The sequence below is a fragment of the Staurois parvus genome, unplaced genomic scaffold (assembly GCF_062004578.1).
Source record: "Staurois parvus isolate SC_StPar_1 unplaced genomic scaffold, SC_StPar_1.0 ptg000502l, whole genome shotgun sequence".
Classification (NCBI taxonomy): Eukaryota; Metazoa; Chordata; class Amphibia; order Anura; family Ranidae; genus Staurois; species Staurois parvus.
The window spans coordinates 906,893-918,786 of record NW_028318298.1 but is presented as its reverse complement, the minus strand read 5'-3'; positions in this window follow the sequence as shown (position 1 = coordinate 918,786).

Below are 11,894 nucleotides of genomic sequence, written 5' to 3'. Positions count from 1 at the left end.
AAACAATGTAACTATTCTACATTGTAGCTCAAACTGTGTCTCCCACAGTGGTTTAGTGGTTAGAGCTCGGAACTTACAGCACTTGGGTCTTGGGTTCTAATCCCAGTCATGGCTACATTCCAAAAAATGGAGATCAATTTTCTGGGTTGTGTCAGTGCCAGGAATATTGATCAATCAATTATGATTTTGCCTAATGACTAGAAAGTGGATGAATGTTACCTGCGTACTGTTCTTCTGCCAATTAGGAAATGTGCAAGTTTCATGCTGTGTATATTTCATTGTAACTTTTTTCTCTTCTTTTAAATCTGTCTCCTTATACAACTTGACCCCCTCTCCCACCCCATCATCACCTGTCCCATATGCAAATCTAGTCTGATTGAATTCACAATTCCTGGTCAGTCCCGTTCCCTGACCTCTAATAACCTTTAGGGCCAGTTCACATTACATGTGTTTCAGTTGCTTTTTTGGCATCACAAACGCACAGAAAGAAGGTTATGTGGTTGTCAATGTCATAGTTCACATCAGCGCTTGCATTTTCAGTGCATTGCAGGTGCTGTAAACAAAGTTGACCACGCTGCATTGTTTCTGCACAGAACTGTACTGGAACACATTGAAACGTCCTTGAATGTACTAAAGCGCACATGTCCCTAACTACATTGAATACAAAGAAAATAGAAAAAAATAAGTGGAAGGGATACAAAAATGCAATGTAAACGTGTCCAAAACGCATCCAAAATGTACTGGAACACACTAAACATGCATGCCAAAAGGGCATAAAAAAACCCATCAGGAACACATCTAGACTGTTTCTATACTGGGAACTGGCCCTTAGGACTTGTTCACACCATTGGTGGTGCAGAAACGCATGCAAGAACACACAATTTCCAGCACAGCAAAGAAATGCAATGCCCTCTGTAGATGTGCGCAGGTACCATGATGAAAACGTTATTGCACCTACACACGTCTATTAAAAACAGCCCCATTCACAGCCACAAAAACGCATGGCACCACACTACTGTGCGGTTAGGTGCAACACACTTGGAAAATAACATGCCTGCAGTATTTTGGCATGTTTCCACATGTTAAGCAGCCCATTGAATTCAATGGGTTTTGGGAAAAAAAAAAATATAACAAACACAAAATGCCACATTCACACAGGTCCTCTGGCCTGTACAGCATGAATGAGTGGGTTGTTTATGTGGCTAGAGCCACCTGTTACACTATGGGGATACAGCAGCTGTATGAACACAGGTTTTAATCTGACAAGTGTGAAGGCGTGGGGAAGTGGCCCTGAATGCTCACTGTCTGTGTTCAGGGCTGTACACCTGCAACTATATGCTTGTCAAATTAGGATCTGCAGTATTCACATAGTGTAACATAGGTTGCATGCTAATGGCAACAGCCACAAAAACCAAACACTGATTCACACTCTACAGGCCACAGCACCCATGTGAATGAGCCCTCAATTACACAACGTTTGATTTATTAACTCAGTACAGTTTTATCATTTGGATTGAACAGGAATTTGTTTGTGATTGTGTCCATGAAGAAAATGTGTATTTATACCATATATATAATTTGGATATTTTCTCTGGTGGTGGGGGCCTGTCAGGTATGCTGTATGGGGCCCCGTGATATCTAACAGTGGCCCTGGGTGTATGCTTGTGTCTGTGCCACCTTTATAGTTAGGAAGAACAATAAGTTCTTCTATGGAGTATCTTGAACCTCTGCTATGTACCTCAATGCATCTAGGGATCGGCCACCTTTTCCTATGAAAAATAACAAAATTCGTTGTAATGTTTCCCCTGAAGCAAGCATGAACTAACCCCTTCATATTATAAAGCAGACCGAATTGGCATTTTCCACAATTATGCATAGGCCAGATCTGTGTGCCCAGATAGGACGTCCCAGTGGCTATTCTATGGACAAGGTACACCTTTCTGTATGCCTGATCTTTATTGAGCTGCAATAGTCAATACGCTGCAATGGGCAGAAATATTTGGACACAAACCACATGAGCTCAAGTATCCAAACATTAATGTTCCTTCATAGCAAGCCTCCATGATGTACTGTATGGGCCTGGCCCACTCCAAATGAATGCATTGTTCTGGTAGGTCCTCCTATGACAGACTTTAGCTACATGTGGAGGACATTGCACTGACTTTTCCTCAGATTGCATATCATCTGGCCATCTTAAGTCTCGGGAATACAATCAAGAGGATCTGACACTCTTTTAAGGTAACAAAAAATTGTCTTTAATTGACTCAACATAAAAATAAGCCAACATGGCTAAAACATATCTTGAAAATATGGGGACTCTGATATCCGGCGACAGTCCGTTCACGAACGAGAAGCAATTCTGCACCCCTAAAACCAACATAGAGGAAAGGGATGGTCAAATTGCTGTGCTGCTTCCAAACCACCTCTGGCATACCAGGGTCTTTATGCAGGTCCTCGATGCCAGTTCTTGCCTGGGGCCACAAAATATCCACTGGCCACAAATGAAGGTGAGTGGAGGACGTGAAGGTGGATTTCTACCAGCTTCAACCGCAAGCAGTACCACTCCTGAAAAATGAGAGCAAATAATCATTGACACGTCATCATGACAGCCAATTCTCAGTGCAGGCTATCTAGAGTGTCTCTCCTTTTTAACCATTTCAAGAGTTCAAGTAAACATTCTTGGAGCATCTACTGTGTTTGGAAAGGCACAAGGTCCCCCCCTCCCCAGGCACACTAATGCTTACTTGAAGTGGAGCCCCATCCTGATCTCATGATGTGCTTGAAAAGCTTGCCTCTCTGGTATACGTGGCTCATGAAGGAGTGTTCTTGGGCTCACACCAAAACAAGGTGCTTGTTCGGGGAGCAATGGACAGGAGAGAGGGGCCAAGGAATGCTGGCATGGGCGCAGCTAAATGAATGATCCTGGCTGCTCTGTGGCAAGCGGCTGTTCAGAACAGGTAAAGCAGTCCTTAGACGGGTTGAAAATTGGCTGATCTTCAAAATAAAAACCCCAAAAAGAAAAATCGATTGTTCGATGGGCCGACGTTACCACCAATGTTCTAAAAATTATCTGATTTTCAACCCGTCTATGGCCGGCATTAGTCTTACATGTTTATCATTGTAGTTTGGAACAATTGTTAAGATCACTTTTCCAAACCCACCTGTGACGTCAGAAAGCGAATTGCAACAGGCTTCCCAGGGTCGCCATCTGCCTTCTCCTACAGCAGTTAATCAGCTGAAAGAAAAATAAACACATTTAGATACATAGCAGAGGTTTTTTCCTTCAGAAATCTACAGGTGGCACAGACAATAGGCCCAACTGGCCAGCTGTTCTACTTTCTCTTCACTCTCTTGCCCAAAGCCACAGCATTTCTTCATGTAATGTTTGATTGGCCAGGACAACTTGTCATGTTGACTACACACTGGCTAAAATGGCAACCAATGCTTGGCACCCACCCTCTACCCAATATCCTGCTACAGGGCATCATGGGTGCTCGTACCTTGGCCATGTTGCCATTTTCCCTCGGCTGTCAATCCCTGGTTCCTTGCTGCCGATGACTCGGCTGTGCCCGCTGATTCCCGAGCATCTCTGATGGGGAGGATAACTGCATGTAAACAAGACAGTTCTCCTCCCTGTCAGCTTGTGCATACTGCTTTGAATGGATGTGCCCAGCACAGCCATCCTAAGCAGTGTCCTTACAGTGAAGCACACAGACACAGCGCAGAGTAAAACAGCACGCAGGTAACCCTTGCCTCGCCCCACATGTTAACCCCTTCCTGCCCAGTGCCATTAGTACAGTGCCAGTGCTTTTTGGTCAGCAGTGATCACTGTTTTGGTGTCACTGGGGATGTCAGGGACAGCAAGTTAATTCCCCCCAGTGGCAAGAATGTCTGCCGCAGTCCCACTATAAATTGCTGCTCACTACCATTACTAATACAAATAACCCCATTAAAACTGGATATATTCTGCCATTTATAGACACTCGAACATTCACAGCAGCAACAAAATTTACATGTATTGTGATTTTAGCCAGCAAAGACATGGAGCAGAATACATTTGGCACTACAGAAATGGACATGTTTAATCTCCAAAAGGGAGAAAGATTGCTTGAGTCACAAAAGTGAATGGCTTGGGTGATCTAGCGCAAGTAATTACAAAACACACAGGTCACAAAATTACTCCAAATGAAAGCTCAAATTCTGGAATACAAAGGATTTACATTTCATTTGGGGCCAGCGTTGCATGACCACACAATTGTCAGTTAAAGTAACGCATTGCTTTAATGCTATAAATGGCCTGGTCAGGAAGGGGTGAAATCCTCAGGAGGGCATGTGGTTAACATCTGTGTCCGTGGGAGGGAGAGTCTGCAAACATGCCATTTATTGCTGTTGCAAGGCAACAAGCAAATCAGTTGATACAGCAGGGTGTTTGTGAGATGACTTACCATTAGTGACCTCTTGTAGCAAAGGATGTTCTTGCATAGGTCACCCCTGTGATTAAGGGAGGGCAAAAAGCCAGAGCACAGACACGAGTGGTGTGACTGTGCAAAATGGCTGATTTTCTGCACCCAAAAGTGTGACTCATGTGGCCTGTGATGCTGCCCTGGGACATGAAGATTCCTGCCAATAGAGTGGGCCCCCCTGGTGGAGCAAATCACTTACTTCTTGTAGGGTTCAGGGTAGCAAAGGACTTTCTGGGGTTTGAAAGTGATGCCCCCTTCTAATTTAAAAATGTAAACTTCTTGGCCAGAGAACAATATGGGCTGGGTCACGAGCATTGAATGGGTGTTGGCTTTCTTGTAGTATAAATCTCATTGGCAGATTTGGCCCCTCTTACCATTTTTGAGCCAGTGATAGAAAAGACACTGCAAGCTGAGCTCCACCCAAAAGGGGAATTTCAACTTTAATGCATGTCTCCCGCTCCTGGTTAAGGATTGTCACCTTTGTGTTCAGAGTCTTTGAATGGGACAGGTACCTGCTCCCGCTTGCGCTGCAATTGTAAATTGCGCTACTACTCCCTCCGTTGTTTTCTTGGAGATGTCTGGTCCCTGAAGACTACGGGACCATTCCCAAAGTGCAACGCTACTCAAGCATGTGTAGTGGGCACCTGCTTAGGAAGCCAAAAGCTGTCACAGCCAGGGGCACACATTGAAGATGGTGGTGCCAGGGTGAGAAGATGGCTGATAAATCCAGTCATGGTGAGTACCCTGCTGGATGGAGGGAGCGTTGAGTGTCTGTATTTGACAAGTCAGCAGCTACCTTTTTGATATCTGCTGAGTTTGCTTGTTGAACAAATCAAATAGGAAACCTCTAACTTGGAGGACGAACTTACATTAGGTCTAATCTTTGCTCGCCAATTTCTATATGCTCTGTCAAACTGTTACTTTCTTGTTCAAGAAATAAGACCTGTATTTGGCCATCCTTGTGTGGATTATTCTTGGTAATATTGTAGTCTGTTACTAAGAGTAATATTTTCCCACCTCAGATATACTAGCCAATTCAATGGATTGAAAAGATATAACTTCATTTAAGATAACAATTGTTCAAGACCAAAACAAGGACCCAATCGATTGCAACTGCAACAAATTTAATCTCTACCTATGGTGAAATACGTACATGTGAAGTAGCGAGTGATCAGGTCAGCTCGCGTGGCCATCCCATCATCCGTATTGGACCTTCGGGACACCCACGGCTGACGGACTTCCGGCTCCCTCTCCTCAGAAGTCTCCCAGGAATCATTCCTCGCCTGGCAGATGTTGTGTAGGAGGCAACAGGCGAGGATGATCCTGGAAGACTTCTGAGGAGAGCATAATAACTCACCCCCAGGCCTGGCCAAACACAAGAATCGGGATTTTAGCACCCCTATGGTCTTTTCCACGATGGCTCTTGTTTTGACCTGAGCCTTGTTATAATTTTTCTGGGCCAGGCTCTGGGGGTACCTGACTGGAGCCATCAACCACATCAGCTGCGGATAGCCGGCATCCCCTGCAAAAAAAAGAACAAATGTGGTCAAGTCATTGCATTAGTATGGTTATATATTATATAGACGTTCAAACCGTACATAATTTCTAAGGTTGGTTTCTACCTAGACACAATTGATAGCCTGTCTCCATTGTACAGTGACCACATTTTGTACAATGTGAATGTCAAAGTACTTTAGAGCATGAAGTCAGTGTTGGAATACATGGACCTTACTGATGTCTTTCCCACATTATCTGCTGATTGGTGCATATATGTATCCTCTTGTTTTTGGTTTAGGGCCTAGAGTCCACATTTATATGGCATAAGTTGAATCTTTGGATGGGCTGAGAGGGTGTTCCCAGCACAGTTCTCAGTGGGGCCAGAGAAAGAGCTATATGTATGTGTGCAAAGGTTAGCTTTATGATCATGTTATTGCTGTGATTGGCAAGCATAGTGGCCTCCTAACTGCAGGGCCTGGGCCTATATCAGCTATGGTAACATGTATGCAATATTATAGTTCAAGTGTAGCCACAAACACACACAATAACTTGCCAACAAGCCAGCCGTCTGGCATTTGGCCACTTTCGAATTTTCGGAATACACCGGACTGCTGGAGGATGAAAGCATCATGGCACGACCCTGGAAAAGCTGCGTTGACACTCATAATCCGCTGTCTGGCGTCACACACCAGTTGTATGTTGAGTGAGTGGTATTGCTTGCGGTTGCGAAAGTGTCTTTCCTCTCTCCTGGGTGCTTGTTTTTTTTTTTTTTTAAACAAAGCTTTATTTGAATTTTTCAATTTACATAAACTCAACGGATGAAACACTCCAAAGATGCTTCTTGGCGACAAAGTAACCTTTTTTTTTTTTTACAGTACTGCTAGATTGACCAATATGAGCAATACAAAATTTTGCATAGAAAACTGAGCAGAAAGATTCACGATATGTCAGCAGTTAGAACCTCTGAACAGAAACTCTGAAGGCAAATGAGACAAAAGATGGGAGGCATTGTAAGTCAGTATAGAGTGTAGGGAATGTGTAATGGTAAGCTATGATATATATCCAAAGATAAGGAGGTTAGGACATACCACTGAACTTTGAATGAGAACTGGGGTGCTTAGAGTATGTCAGTTGTCAAGCGTAAGACATGAATGTTGAAGTAGAAAAAAAAAAGCGTATGTAGAGGAGATAATCAAAGAAGAAGGATCAGGGAGATAGGTAGATCTATTCAGAAGGAGAAAGAAGTTGAGAAGGAAGCTAGTATGGAGAAAAGATGGAGAAAAAGATGGAGAAAAAAAAAAAAAGAAAGAGGTGGGAAAATGATGTTGGAACGGGCCAGAGGATCCCCTCCCAAGAAGTCGTTAAGAATATTTGGTAATGAGCTAAGCGCTGTGGTTTGAGAGAAAAATAGAGCTAGAGGCGACTCCCTGTAACAAAAAGTGATATACGTGTTGTGAGTCCTCGCTGATTAAGGGTGGGGGGAGAAGTTATAAAAGATTATGCGATGAAGATGAAATATAAAGAAAATGGTAAAGGAAGTAGATGAAATGAAATGTGGCTTGGGTGCCTAGAAGCGGTGTGAGAGCAGCAACAAACGAGTATAATAAATGTTTTAGATATAGTCATGCACACCTTAAATCCTCATAAATCAAAACAATAAGTCCGGGTTTACTGGATCATGTTTCCAGATTGGGGCATCACAGAAGAGCCATGAAGGAAAGACTGAAGCTCTGTGGTTGGAAAGGATTTTTGAACATAGAGTCTCCATTTTCGATTATATTGATCCTCACTGTGTTGGAGGGATGAGGTGAGGAAGTTAAGCTGGTCCAGACGAAGAAGTGCATTAAGAGCTGACTTGACATCCGAGATATTAGGAGGACTGTTGGAGACCCACTTTTTCAATATGGCTCTCCTCGCGACCATCAGGCAAGAGGACAGCCACGGTTTTGTAGCTCGGAGAATGGCAAGCTGAAGTGGATGAGCCCCTGTGAAGACTGATTCCAAGTTGCCGAAGAGAAGAGGTAAAGGGTCCCTTGGTAGTTGTAGAGAAGTGATGAAGGCGATATAGCTGAGTAGTTGGGACCAAAAAGTAGATATTAGTTGGCAATCCCAAAATCTGTGTTTTAGCGAAGGTTTATAGTGCCCACACAAAGGGCAAGTAGAGACCGAGGGATTCCCACGGACATATAGGCATGGCATATAGGCATGGTGAATTAACTTTAATTGTTGCTCCCGCCAGAACTCATTGGAGTTGAAGGCACAGGTATTGTTGAAACCAGTGAGGATTTGATCCATTGAGAGTGTATTGTCAAAGTCTCTGATCCAAGGAGAAGTAGGAGTGGAGGCCTCTAGAGGTTGTACATAGTGTAGGTTTAATGGTCCATAAATATGGGATATCTTGTATTTCCGATTTCTAACTAAGATATCTATGAACGAGGAACGGAAGCGACTGGATTTATCCAATGTTATTTTGTTCACATAATTACAAACTTGCAAAACATACAGAAAATGATGAGGCGGTAGATTGAAAGAAGTTGAAATCTGAGAAAAAGATAAAGGAAAGCCAGAGGCCGTATCGTAAAATTGGCTAACTAGTTTGAGGTCCCTTTCCAACCATAGATCATAAGCTGCGTGTTGTTGAGGGACAGAAAAAGCAGGATTATGATGTATGGGGAGGAAACGGGAAACCCATGGGGATACGCCTAATTTACGTCTGACCTCCCTCCATGTGATAAGGGTATCACGGATGAGTGGATTATATTTTAAGTGTGGAGGGAGTGAGTTAGGGTTGGAATGTAAAAGGGCTGCAAGATCGAAAGGATGGGCCATGGCAGATTCTATTTGCAGATTAGAATAGTTGGAGGATTTGGTCAGCCAATCTATACACACCCGTAAGATGCAGGAGAGATTATATACTCTGATATTTGGAAGACCAATTCCCCCCTCACATCTAGGCAGATATAGCTTATGCAGGGCAATGCGTGACCGACGTCCTTTCCAAATAAAAGTAGAGAGCGCTTTGTTTAGTCTAAGAATGTCCGTATGCTTAAGTAGTAGAGGGATGGTCTGAAGAGGGTATAACAATTTTGGGAAGCTCACCATCTTGAAGAGGTGGGCTCTCCCTACAAGTGACAATGGTAACTCTTTCCATACCTCTAGTTCGCCTATAATTTTTTGAATTGTTGGTGAAAAATTGAGCGAGTAGAGGGAAGAGGCCATTTTTCCAATTTTGATTCCTAAATATGTAATATGATGAGGAGCAATTTTGAAATGAGGATTATGAGCCCATGAGGGAGTGCGTGCATGGAATAAGGGAAGGACTTCGCTTTTCGTGAAGTTAATACGAAGACCCGAACAGTGCCTGAAGGCTGTGAAAATATCCTGTATATAAGGCAAATCGTGAGTTGGGTCGGCAGTGAAAATTAAGATGTCATCGGCAAACAAGGCTAAACGTAGATCTTGTTGAGCTATTTGGACTCCGTGCAGCTGTGAGTGGAACAGAAGGAAGCGGGCTAAGGGTTCTAGGGCCAAATTGAAGAGCAAGGGGGATAAGGGGCACCCTTGTCTTGTTCCTTTATGCAGTTTAATAGGGGTAGATAGGTGTCCTGCAGCAACCACCTGCGCTGTAGGAGCTGAGTACATAGCTTGGACTACATGAGTGAAAGGGCCTGAGAAGCCAAATCTATGTAAGACCATCTGCAGCCACTGAAAGTTAACATTATCGAAGGCCTTTTCAGCATCAAGAGAGATTATCGCTAGATCTAGGTGAGGATTGATTTTAGCATGATTTAACACTGCTAGTACTTTGCGGATGTTTGAGGCAGCAGAGCGTCCTTGTATGAAGCCCGCTTGGGAGGGATGAATGATGGAAGGTAAAACAACAGCCAAACGATTTGCGATAATTTTCGATAGAATTTTGGCATCTAAATTTAGAAGGGAGATCGGCCTATAGGAACCTGGGTCAGACGGATCTTTGTCTTTCTTTGCTATCAATTTTATATGTGCCTGAAATGCAGACGGAAGATAGGCACCCCCTTCTTGTATAGAGCAGTAAACTGATTGCAGGGTAGGAGAAAGGGTTGTAGCCATGAGTTTATAGAACTCAGAAGTGTACCCGTCTGGGCCAGGGGCTTTACCATTAGCTAGAGTTTTTATAGCGGATTGAATATCGGATTGAGATATAGGAGCATTAAGAGATTGAAGTGCTGCGAGATCGATTTGAGGAAGAGCAATGCCGTCTAGAAAAGACAAAGCCTTTGATTGGTCAATAGGGTCGGGGCCATATAGTTTAGTGTAGAAACTTTCCAATATGGAAACAATTTCTTCAGGGGAGTGTTTCAATATACCCTGAGAGTCTTTGAGGGAGGTAAATTGTGTAGGAGTAAACGGTTTACGGCACAAGCGAGCCAGGAGTCTGCCCGGCTTGTTGCCAAATTTATGATACTGTAAGTCGAGATGTGATTGGTGCATGGATTCTTGTGCTGTTGCCCATGTTTCAAATTGGTGTTTTGCCTCTAGCCAAGCTTTCCTGTGTTCATGTGTGTTGGAGTCAGCCAAATTTTTTTGCGTCTGTCGGAGTCGGTTACTAGCTTCTGTGTATTTTAGAGCGACCTTTTTCTTATATGCAGATGTAAAGGCGATGATTTTACCACGTAAAACCGCCTTTCCTGCGTCCCAAAATAGGTTAGGATTGGATAAGTGAGCTGCATTGGTGATCTGGAAGTCTGCCCAAGTATCTTGGAGTTGACGTAACACCTCCTGGTTATTTGCTAAGAAAGAAGGAAAGCGCCACGTCTTGTGAGATTGTGTGTTGTGGAGATAGTTGAGGGTTATGGATATGGGAGAATGGTCCGAAATAACTATGTCATGTATATCTGAGGAAGATGCGTATTGCAAAGCAATAGAATTGCAAAAAAAATAGTCTATTCGGGAAAGCGAATGGTGTACCGGAGAAAAGAAGGTGAATTCCTTCCCATCTGGGTGGGCTAAACGCCAAATGTCTGTTAGTTGCATTGCTTCCGCAAATGTAGACAGTAGTGTGGGTGTGGATTGGGACTCCGCAAGTGGGCGGTGATTGTGTTCTAGTGATTTTGACTTATCTTCATAGGCATTCATAAGTGAGTTGAAGTCCCCTCCGACCACTAAAGGTAGATGTATGTAGGCGGACAGCTTTGAGGACAGGTCTTGAAAAAACTGTTTTGACGGTGAGTTTGGAGCATAAATATTGGTGAGGACCAAAGATTGAGAACCTACTTTGAGGTGTACCGCTAGGAATCTGCCTGCCTCATCAGTGTTTACCGAGATTATGTCAGGTGCGAGCTTTTTGTGAATCAGAATGAGCACACCCGCTTTATTATTGAGTGAGGGAGAACCTATAACGTGTCCTACCCAAAGTTTCTTCATACGAACAAAGTCAGATTGGCCTAAATGTGTTTCTTGGAGTAATGCTACATCTGCTCTAAGTCGGCGAAGATGACGGAGAATAGCCATTCGTTTATGAGGTGATCTTAAGCCCTTGACATTCCAAGAATAAATACGAATCATTAGGTCACATGATATGAGGTGAATACAAAGGTAATGGACTTACAGTTTTGAAGGGTGGAGCCAGCTATCCGCCCATTACCGCCCAATCTCTGATGAAGTATGGTCGACTCCCAAGGAAGGGGTGATTCTCCAGAAAAATGTAAGGAAGGAGAGCAGAAGAAGGGAGAGAGAGAGTGGAACATGGTGGCCCAACTGGGGCCTATCAGAAGAGCAAAACAAACAAAAAACCATAACAGTGTATTGGACTTCACATAAATCTGCATGCTGTCCCTGTACTGCGACCAGCGTGTCCGGGAAATAGCAGAGTAGTGATCTGCAGCAGTGACTCATTGGAGTTGTTGAGAGGGCAGGGGAGCATGACCCCCTTGCCTAAATGGCATCGCCAAAGGG